Source organism: Peromyscus eremicus, chromosome 15 (genome assembly GCF_949786415.1).
Source record: "Peromyscus eremicus chromosome 15, PerEre_H2_v1, whole genome shotgun sequence".
NCBI lineage: Eukaryota > Metazoa > Chordata > Mammalia > Rodentia > Cricetidae > Peromyscus > Peromyscus eremicus.
This window is the reverse complement of record NC_081431.1, coordinates 36,070,289-36,082,341: the sequence shown is the minus strand read 5'-3', so window position 1 is coordinate 36,082,341 and position 12,053 is coordinate 36,070,289. Positions and strand designations below refer to the sequence as shown.

At 40.0% G+C, this 12,053-nt stretch overlaps 1 protein-coding gene across 1 annotated transcript in view; it reads left to right on the top strand.

The window, feature by feature from the left end:
- The window catches only part of Astn1 (astrotactin 1), a 214,955-nt gene that overhangs the window by 100,542 nt on the left and 102,360 nt on the right, over window positions 1-12,053 (top strand). The window lies entirely within an intron of this gene.

The window sequence follows — 12,053 nt, the reverse complement described above, 5'->3', positions numbered from 1 at the left end:
CTCTATCACATTAGCTGCAAGTTTGGGCTAATGTAATTTAGCTTTCTTCAGCCTTACTTTCACCATGTATTAAGTGGGACCAAAACAGTAGCTGTTCTCTATGGTTCTTAATGAGAGTTGATATAATAAGTGTAAAGCACTTGCTCAGTGATTATTAGTTAATATACAATAAATTGTGGCTTTTACTTCTTCAATCATAACAATTGACAAACTAAATGCCATGGTTTGTTTACTTGTCATCTTTATCCCATTGGACCATGATCCAGGACAAGGACCCAGCCTTTTATCTGTGTCCCAGACTTTCCACAGTGGCTGTTCGTCAGAGGTGCATAATAGATGCTTGGGGAATGATTTAGTACATTAATGAAGTCCTTGATGGCAAAGAACGTCTATTAATCATTTCAATGTCCCTTAACAGTGTTTAGCAAAGTGTTTTTTATGTGGCAATTGGTTAATTAATATTTTCAAGTAAATAAATAAATGAATAAATGGATGAGCAGTTCAATTAAAAGCAAAACTTGCTAAATGTATGTTGAATTGAAATAGATTGGTAGATAGGGGAGGGTTTTGGGAAAACAGTAAAATACAAATTGGGTTTCTTGATGGATATTTTATTCCTCTCTGGCTTATTTACATGATTGATCACAGAAACACAGTGATCTGTGCCTCCCACTGTAAATTCTGTGCCCTTATTCATCTCCCTTCTCTTGAGTTAGTACTATTTACTCACCTAACTTCCCACAGGAACTTAATGTGTGCATCTGTGCTGAAGTAGAAAGCCCCAGGTCTGTGGCTTCTCTTGTACTAGGAGGTCACATTCTGTCATGGTAGATGTTGAACCATTTTACTTGGATGGCGGTGAGTTTATGCAGATCCATTGCCAAGTTCTTATCTTGTTCATTTGTGATTAAAGTTGGATGTCAGGGACACACAGCAGGCTATATAGAGAAAGCGAGACTAACAAGCTTTTAGAAAGATTGAACTTGAGACCCTGGTTGCATTAGCCCAGAGTACAAACCTATTAAGCTTCTAGATGCAGAATCCATGGAGAAAAGGTGGGAAAATTTTAATTCAGAAAATGACAACTCTACTTCAGCTATTGTCCTGAAATTTCTACTTATTCATTCATTTAATCTTCTTATAGTTCCATGAGAAATAGTCTTTGATTATTATCATCTTTCCACAAAAAATGGGAGTCCCGGAAGGGTTAAGTATATTACTTGTGTCAGCTTTGTGTGGCTGGCAAACTGTGACTGGCAAGGTACTCAAACCTAGACCTTGGGCTTGAATAGAGATTGTCTGACTCCAGAGTCCCAGACAATGCAGGGACTATGGCAAGACTGTTTAGGGTTGGCTTGTCTGAATGACTGCGGGCCTAGTGGAGAACTTCAAGGAGCCTGCACTCAGCTGGCTGTGCTCTGTTTTAGTGCTTTCTTATCTGCAGCACTTGCTGGGGGGGGGAGGTTGGTAAGAGAGAAAAGCACAGCAGTTCTAAGTCCCACCAGTTATCTGGCTTCCAAATCCCACAAGAAATGTTGTATCTGTGCAATATGAGTAATATGACTTCTTTGATTGTGCATGTGGCTTGAGTCAAATCTGCATGGCCATATGTAAACACCTGTACTTGTGAATGTGTTCATACATGTAGAACATTAATTATGTGTAATGCTGTGTGATGGCTTGAACAAGAATGGCCCCCATAGGCTCATCTATTTGAATGCTTGGTCATTAAGGAATGGCATTACTTGACAGGGATTACGAGGTGTGGCCTTGTTAGAGAAAGTGTGTCACTAGAGGGTAGTAGGCTTTGGGGTTTCAAACTCCCAAGCCAGGCTCAGTGTCTCTCTCATTCCTGCTTCCTGCTGATCTGGATGTAGAACTTTCAGCTCTTCCAGCACTATGCCTTCCTGCATGCTGCTATGCTTCCTGTCATGCTGATAATGGGTCTTTGCAACTGTAAGCCAGCCCCAATTAAATGCTTTCCTTATTAAGAGTTGCTGTGATTATGGTGTCTCTTCACAGCAATAGAACATTGACTAAGACATACTGTATTGATGGAAATGTTGATCTACAGAAATCAAAATGACTGACAGGTTTTATAAAAATAAATCTACATCACATATGACAGCAATGAGATTTGAGATATCTTAGTTTATCAATAAAGAACTTAATATGCTCTATTTTTCAATATCATTCATCATTCAATATCATATAAATGAATTTCATTGAATTCTTGGGATGCATTACAATTTCTGCTTCAATGGCAATCATATTTTATAAAACACCGAATTCATCTATAAAGGTTGGCTTGGCTGATAGATCAGTAATTCTCTGCAGTGTATGTTTCAGAATCATCTGCTTCACTTTCCAAAAATATTTATATCTGGCCCAACCCTAGATGTGTAGAATGAGAGAACCCAAAATTTAGAATCATTCTGGTCATATCAGGGGTAAATCTGATGCACCCTAAAGTTTGTGAAATGTTTTGCTAAGTGTCACTTTTGAGTTTTGTAGTGATAATGGAGACTCAGTGTCCATGTGGGGGACAGAATTATTTAAAGAGGAACAGAGAAACAAGTGATTCTAATACTATGTGTGCCATCTGAACTTGCCCTAGAAAATACAGGCCAAGGAAAAGGGGAGTCTTTCTGTGGACTGAAGATAATTTCTGTTCCAATGGATGGTCTCCACATAGAGATCTAGGCCAAAGGTTATCCAGAATTCCTGAATTTAGATCCAAGACCCATATTTATACATTTTCTCCAATAGCTCTCATTCCATGGTGATGAGATAAAAAGAACAGGCCATGACAGAAAGTGGAGCATGTGGTATGTGATATCCCTCACCTCTGCCCCTTACTAGCCATACAACCTTAGGCAACTGACTGAACCTTACCAGGTCTGCTTACCTCTGCAGTTTGAGCATAATGGCTACATAGCTGAGGTGCTTGCTCTGTAGGAGGCTATGAGATTTACATGGATGCCTCTGAGTGTGGTGCTTGCCTGACACATGATAAGTGTTCAATAAATAGCAGTTACTATTACCAGCCTCTTCTGACTCATTCAAGATTTTTTTTTCTCCTTTTGCTTTAAAAAATCCTGAATCCCAAAATATTCAGGAGAACTTGAGGCCAACTCTCCCCATCTGAGGACACATGAACTCTGCCTCTGCCTTCTATGATGCTTCTTAACTCAAAGACCATGTAGAGTCTCTACCTATAAGTCAGGTGCTAGGAATCAAAGTGGAGTTCACTTCCTATATTCTCCAACTTGCTCTTTTACACAAAAAAAGAAGCCGTGTGTGAATTTTATAAAGGAGAGAAAGAGATGGCTCAGGGGTTAAGAGCACTGACTGATGTTCCAGAGGACCCAGGTTCAATTCCCAGGCTGTCTGGCATCCGATCGTGCCAGGATAAAATAAAAAATAAAGATAAAGTAAAATAAAAAGAAGGTATCATGTGACCCCTCTCTCCTCTCTTTTAAGAGGTCATGTACAACCATGGTGCAAGAAGCGCCACCTCCTTCAGGTTGTATAGCCCAAGGTCATACGTGGAGCAAATACCACTACATATATTTTTGTTTATTGCTACTTTGGTGATGAGAGGTGTGGGGGTCAAAGTTGTGTCCCAGGATCCTAAAATCTAAGGGGAAAAGTACATTTTCTTCACTGTTGCATTTTCAGAATCCTTTCATATACTTGTAAAAATTTCCGCATGTAAAACCTCATTTTAAGGGGTGGAAGACAGCTGAGTGGGCAAGGTGTTTGCCGTGCAAGGCTGAGGATCTGAAATCAAATCCCCAGAACCCACACGAAAGCCTGAAGCACAGCAGGAGCATCTGTGATCCCAGTGCTTCTGTGGGGAGAAGGACATGGGGATAGCTTTCCAGAAGCTTCTGGGTGGACTAACCTTGTGCATTCAGCAGTGAACAAGTGAACAAAAGGCACCTTGTCTCAAACAAGGTGGAAGATGAGGACCGACTCCTGAGAATGTCCTCTTATTCCTGTATTAGTGTTGTGACATGTGTGCCCATGGTCACACACATAGCACACATGCACACATAACGTTCACACAGTACGAAGTTTAAAATTTTCATTGTAACATTTAGAGCCACCATTTTAACCATAATAGTTAAAATGTATTTATCCCAGGGTTATGGGATGTTAGTTGCACATCTTTGAAAGAAAGCATTTCACTGTGTGCAGTTGATGACATAAGTGCTCTTATAGAGGAGACAATCAAATCACACACAGGCAGGAATGTGGCAGTTTCTCACTGCTCTATCTTTAAATAAAATAATTTATGTAAAGCATATTCATATTCACACATAAAATATAGAATGAAAACTACTGCAAAAAGTTGAATTAAAATTAAATCCAAGATTCTTAATGATTTGAAATTTATTTATGCATACTTCATTCAACAATATCAAGGGTACATATGAAGAAAGTGGGGGCTCTCTGGTGCTCTTTTTTTTTTTTTGCTGGATTCCACAAGATCTGAAGAGAGTTTGGAGTATAGATTCCATGTAGGTCTTCTGCCTTACAGTCCATTGCCTGTACAATGCCAAGGGTGGTCGGATACGCCTTGTAGTCGGAAACATAAGCTTCCCATCCCTCCTTATCATCAGGAGGTCAAGCAATAGTCACAGAACAGGCAACGGGCAGATGTGATGGGGGAAGTTTTAAATTGGAAGCTTTTTTTTCTTGGTTGTGTAGAAAGAGGATATTAGCTAAAGGATAAAGGGGCAGGTGTCAGAGGTTCCAGAAGAAAGAAGTATTAAATAGTGGTCTAGAGAGAGGGAGAGTGAATGGACAAAAGAAATGTAACTTGACCAGCAGAAGTATCCAGAACACACTTGAAGTTAGTAGGCAGGGATTTACAACGAGACCAACACTATGGTTGCCAGCTGCCTTCCCTTGTGTGACACTGAATGGAGCCACATGGTCATGGGTTTTAACCAGTGTTGAAGTATTCCAGAAAAGTATGCGGAAGCAGTGCAGGGGTGTGGGGACCAAGGTCAACATGATAAGGGATTATTATAGTAATTAATGACAGAATTTAATCTTAATTTATGAAAAGAGAGTATATGAGGTGGGTGGAGGTCAGGGAAATGGTGGTTGGATGGACTTTCTATCACAGGACAATAGAATATTATTGTCAGACATTAGAAATGAGGCAAGAAGGTGAACGATGAGGGTTGGAAATTGGGATTCTTGAACTCAAAACCAGTGGTGGGTTTCAAATATTAGCAAGTGAAGGTGTTATTGTGGGAATGAAGGAAAGAGACAAGATCATTAGAGAAGTGTCTTGAACATTGTCCTAGTTAGGATTTCTATTTCTGTGATGACACAGCATGACCAAAAGCATCTCGGGGAGGAAAGGGTTTATTTGGCTTACATATTCACATCATAGTCCCTTCATTGAGGGAAGCCAAGACAGCAACTCAAACAAGGCTGGAATCTGGAAGCAGGAGCTGATGCAGAGGCCATTGGAGGGATGTTGCTTACTGGCTTGCTCAACATACCTTGCTCAGCCTGCTTTCTTATGGAACCCAGGACCAGCAGCCCAGGGGTGGCATCACCAACCATAGGCTGGGGCCGCTTCAACAATTACTAATTAAGAAAATCCTCTACAGACTTGCCTGCATCCTAGTCTTGTGGAGGTATTTCCTCAACTGAGACTCCTTACTCTCTGATGACTCTAGCTTATGTCAAGTTCACATAAAGCTAGCCAGCACAAGCATTGAAAGGACCATTTTAGTGGATACTGAAATAACTAAAAATGATAGAAACTTTGGCAAGGACAAAGATCCAGACTGTGAAGGGTGATGGGGAGGGAGGTGGTGTGGCTGTGGCAATGACAATAGCAAGGTGAAGAAATGGGTAGAATGGCTTGATGATATGAAGTAATGGACTCTCTAAAGTCATAGAGTTAACAGTTGGAGAAATCTGGCTATAAAACTGCTCAGTCTAGCTCCTGAGCCCAACTCGTAACTACTTGGCCAGTTACTGATAACCATGTTACTTTACATATCAAAACTACTAATCAATGTATTTACCCCTGAATAAACATTGAACAATGACTGCAATCTCATGAACATTTAATTTTACCGCCCATGAGATTTGCATGTTATAAGATAACAAGTTTATAAAATATACCATCATCACAATTTATTTTTATATATGACCTTAGAAATGCATTCTCTATTCTCTAAAAGGAAATGTGAATTATAATGGATCGCAAATAGTATTATTAAGTTTATTCTATGTGTCATAAGCTGTACTAAAGATGTGATCCTTGGCAGTCAAGCACTAATGTGTCCCACACAACTGGATTTCTTGCTAAGACAGCAAGTAAGGTTTTATCCACATATTTTATTTTATCCATCAAAATATTCTAACACTCACTAAATTCAACAGCCATTGTATTTGCCAACCTTGCTGACTAGAACCATAAATCCATGACTACTAGCCTCAAATGGGCTCTGCAATTGTCCATTGATTGACATCTGCAGATTTTATAGATGGTTATACTAGGTTGTGAAAATCAAGTGACTTACTGAAGTCATACAGTTCAATGACTGTCTCACCCAGGACTAAAGCCAGGTCTGTCCAACCCTCAATCACTTGTGTGGTGCAGTGACTACAAAGGACATACCAGTCAGTTATCATGACCTTTACAGATGGTGAGGGGGATATGTTACCTGAATACTTAATATATTTATTATTGTTCTAGATTCTGTGAGGAAAAGAGCTTGAATTTTAGGATGGCATTCTTAAGCTAAACTTAAATAGTATACAATATGCTACATAGTGTTAGTTATTTACAACATATAATAATGACAGTGGGAAATGCACTATTTACTAGTTCAAGCATTATTAGTACTACCTAATGGTATAAATTAAGAGTAATATAAATTAGGGAAAGGCAGAATTCTAGGTAGAAAAGTATCTGCAAAGACCCTGAGGCCATAAGGTATCACATATATACTTTGGCCACTAGTAACCATTATTATGCTTATTACTTTGGATAAAGACACTCATTTACCCACCATACACTTTTGATGCCTTCTACAATAAAGTTCATCACCTGATATTCTGTCCAAAGGATTTGATCTCTGCTTCCAGTGTCCTATTCAATAGGAAATCTGAGTTAGCACTTGGGCATATAAAGGACCCTCATGTAGAACACAGAAGTAGTCCCTTTTTGCAAAGAAAGAGCCGAGCCGGTAGGAAGAGAATTTTCAGCACCACACATAGCAGGGTGGTCATACAGGATTTTTTTTATTCATTGAGATCCTAGTTGCACAGTGAAGGAAATGTCAAAGTAACCAGAAATAAGGCCAAACAGCGAGTCAAGTCCACAGCCAACTCATCTATGGCCTGATACATCCTTAGGACTACGGGTAAAATCCTTAGGTCTGGGGGCGGGAAGAGAGAGTTGTGAACAGAAGCTGAAAGCTGAGAAATTGTCGGTGCATAGAGAAGACTGAATAGCTTGTGGCTATTACCTAATACATAAACAGAAAAAGAAAGCCAATGATGGGTTGCTAATGTTTTCTGATTGTGTAGTTGGACCCTTCTGGCTGCCATGCCATTGTTCCAGTGAGTTCTGTGGTGGCTCACATCCTGCTTCTGTCTGAAACAATGGCTCCAAGACAGTTGCTGAGTTGGCGTGGGTGAGCAAGCCTACATGGAGGCCATCTGAGGCTGCTCATATGGAAGGAGAAGGTTTTATGGCCTTGATTTATCAGAATAAAAAGCATGTAACAAGTAAAAACAAATAAGCAAACAAAAGCTATTTTCTGACTTTGGATTCTGCCTATTTTCCTGACCCAAGACAGTGCAGGTGTATTGCCCAGTGCAGCACAGAGAATAATAGCGCCTGTAGATCCAAGAGGAGACAAGAGATTGAGAGCTCCTTCTATGGCAGATCCCTGTACCACGTGTGGCCTGATATTGCCTGTAAGATGGTCCAGGACCCTCTCCATACAGCTAACCCTGGCCTGGTCTACCCCACTCAGCAGTGATGGCCAGTCCTGCTGGAGGCACCAGCACAGTAAAAGCTGAGGTGAAAATCTCTGGTTTGATTAACAGTGTCTACCGTCTCCCAGCTTTAACCTTGAAGAACCAGTGTGACTTGTAACCTGCTTAGATGCTTCTGTGTCCTGGCCCACAATCTGATTGAGAGACCTAGGATTTATCAAGCAATTATTCCATGGTTATTGCTTTGCTAATGATGGAGAGGACATATTCTCTTCTGAGGTCTGGGCCTGTGGAGACTTGAGCTGTGGCTGCTGAAGGCATCCACCCTATCCTCTAGCCATGTGGAGAAGACAAAGCTCATGGTGTGAGCAGCAAAGAAAGGAGCAGGACACTTCTAACAGCCTGTAGACCTGGCTTCTAACCTCAAGAGAAAGCTCCACTTTGAGCTGGAATAGGTTTTCTTGTGTGTGGTGGTATTGTGTTCCCCAAAATAATGTGTACTCTAATAAACTTATCTGGGGTCAGAACACAGAACAGCCACAATATTAAACATAGAGGTTAGGCAGTGGTAGCACATGCCTTTAATCCTAGCATTCCAGAGGCAGAGATCTGCCTGGATCTCTACATGTTCAAGGATACAGCCAAGCATGGTGACTCACACCTTTAATCCCAGGAAGTAATGGCAGGGGACAGAAAGGTATTTAAGGTGTGAGGATGAGGAACTATAGCCTGGTTAAGCTTTTAGGCTTTGAGTGGCACAGTTCAGCTAAGAGGCATCCAGTCTGAGGAAACAGGATCAGCTGAGGAATTGGCGAGGTGAGGAAGCTGTGGCTTGTTCTGTCTCTCTGATCTTCCAGCATTCACCCCAATATGTAGCTCCTGGGTTTGTTTTTTATAATAAGACCCTTTAGGATTCGTGCTACACTTATGTTGGGGCCAGAGCATTTTTCTTTCTTAACTTGATTCAAGGAGTTCTAATAACAGAAACCTTTCCATTTGGGGTTGGTGCCAGCTCTTCGGCTTCAGAGTATTTTTGGTGCTTTTATATCTACTTCCTCTTTACTTCCTGCTATTCTCGAATCACGATGTAGCCACCCCAGTGCTGTGAGCCAAGCTCCCCACCATTTTTCCAGGCCTTGCCAAACACACAGCCTTCTCTTCTCTGGATGGCCCAGCCAGCATGAAGCCTGCTTCCTGTAACTCCACCCCTCTTCCCTGTTAACACTCTTGACTATTTATCTAAGCGAATATGTGTTTCTTCAGAAAGACTGCAGAGTCCTCGGAGGGCAAAAATCTTCTTATTCCAATTCCTGTTGCTTAGTACCACAGTTAACACACAATAGACCTCCAGAAATATTTGGTAAATGAATCAAATTAGAATCCCCATCTTTGGCAGATCATCCCTGATTAACAGGGAGAAAATAAATGTTTCTTTTTATTCCTTTGCTAGTGCGATCAGCTATTCCCTGAATTCTCTAGGGATTTTATGATGTTCTCTTCCCTGTGTCTTGGCAATGAGTGTCAATACTGAACAGTTAGCTCCCCTGGGGGATGGGGGGCTTGGTTTACCCATGCTCACAACTATCTCCTCTCCTTCAAATTCGAATGTGTCTGAGTTATAGCCTGTGCGGGCATTGCATTGTACCACGGGGCAAGACGCACCTTCCTATATGAGAGTGGTTTCCAACCTTCCTAAGGCTGCCACGCTTTCATACAGTTCCTCATGTTGTGGTGACCCCCTGTCCATGAAGTTATTTTGTTGCTACTTCATAACTGTAATTTTGAGACTGTTATAAATCATAATGTAAATATCTGATATACAGAATAACTGAAATGTGACTCGACTGGGGTCACGACCTACATGTTGAGAACCATTGCTCTATCGACATTAAGAAATCATTCATTATAAGATTCATATTTGATCCAGGCAATTAGCAAATTTAACATATTTAATAACAGATTCTATGACACTCATTAAATGCTAGGCACTGTTCTGAGCACATAATTATATGAACTAGTTCCTCCTCATAACAACCTTACCAGGCAGACACAGTTACTGCCGTTGGCCTGATTTCATAGATGAGGACATAAAGATACAGAATGGTTAAGGAACTTGCCCAAGGTCATTATAGGTATTGTTGGTGTCCTGGAATTCAAATCAAGCAGACTCACTCCAGAATCTATGTTCCAACTGCTCTGCCCTCCTGCCTATAAATGTGAGGGGGGATCTATATACTGAATATCTGAGCCCTCCCTACATGAATTGCTTTTGCTTTTGAGTGAATCAAGAGCTGGAGGCCTCTTCTGCTTTCACAAAGATGCATGCAGATGTCTGCGAATGTGTCTCCAAGCTCACCGATTCATTGACTGTGTCTTGAAGACAGAAGTGTGTATGTCTAAGTCATCCTATGCAATTCATATTCACGTTGTAATCAATCCAGTCCTGCCATTTGCCTCCTCAAAATGTGTTTTCAAACAACCTAGGAACCATGGCAAGAATTTACTCCAGTTCCAACGTGTACAAGTTTTGAACCTAGAGATGACTTGAAGGCAAAATGTATGTTATTTAAAATTATTAAACAATATTAAGTGAATATGATACTGCCCCCAAAGAAAAAAATGAAATAGCATGTCTCTTTATTTTTAATTGACTAGTTTAGGATCAGCTGGGTCTTTTTCTCCTCATAAATTTGGTATTTTATCGAATTGGTTCATATTTTGTTGTGCTCAGGAGACATCACTTACTATTCAGACAAACAGAAGCAAATTCAAATGCTATTCTGCATCCATCTATGATGAAAGGAACAAACACATAGATAACATCTGGTGGGGGAGCTGTTGCTTTGATGTGGGGGCTATTCATTTTGCAGTGTTTGGATACTTTTGAAGCCTTGAATATTTCTAAATTGAATCCTAGGAAGAAAGTATTTATAAATAGTAAGCATAAAAATGAGCACATATGTACTGTCTTAACCCTTATACAGTCCTAATAGACCACATTTCCTCTTGCTGCAAAGCACAGGCTCTCCAGCAGCTTTAATAGTTTAGCTGGTTAGGTTAAGTTGATGGTTCTCAATTTGATTTAGCCCAACACCCCATCTGATAACAACCATTTAAAAATCTCTTATACTGTTCATAAATAATATGAGCTGTGCATACAAAATTTCTGCAAGTAAATAGAATGCTTTAGTAGTAATTAAGTGAGAAATAGCAAAGTAATTTATAGTGGCATAATAACTGTTTTTAACATGTAAATATTGTATTACAGCACAAAAAAGTGCCACTACAGACATTTGTACATAATGCAATTTACTTAATGGAAGGCATAATGAATATGTGATATATAATAAGAGCAATGGAGTCTGATAAAGATATGCTATATTGCAGCTGGTGTAATGGTATCCTACAGTAATCCTAATGTTTCAGAGGCAGAGGCAGGAGGATCAAGACATGCTCAGCTATGAAGTGAGTTTGAGACCAGCCTGAACCTCATTAGACCCTATCTTGAAAAATAACAAAACAAAATAAACTCAAACCAGTATATGTTGTGTTGATGAATCAATGATTATACAATGTATAATTTCCCCTCAATCTGCATAATAGCCACGTACCTGAAATGGATCTCATATTAAAACAGTGCTAGCTACTTTGTGTTTATGTGTTAATGGAGTTAACATTTGGGCTTAGATTTATAAACAGTTTTAAACACTTGAGCAAAATGGCCATATGACATTCAAAAGCTTGCAGGACATGGGGACATTTTATGTTGTGCAGCACAATCTTGGGCACTGCAGTAGTCCAGACATTCTATCCCTTTACATGCCAGTGCTGTTCAACTATCAATGTGCCATTCAAGAACAATCCTTCACATTTCCCCCAATTCTGTCTCCGGGATGATAAGCCTTGCACTGGCAACCATAGAGTTAATGATTAGTATTATATTTAGCACCAAATAATAATTATAACATATTCTCTGACTTTTTGTAGCCCTCAGGAAACAAAGGAATACCCAAAATAAATGCTCAGTAATTGGATTAATTATGAGACTATTCCATAATTATGCTCCA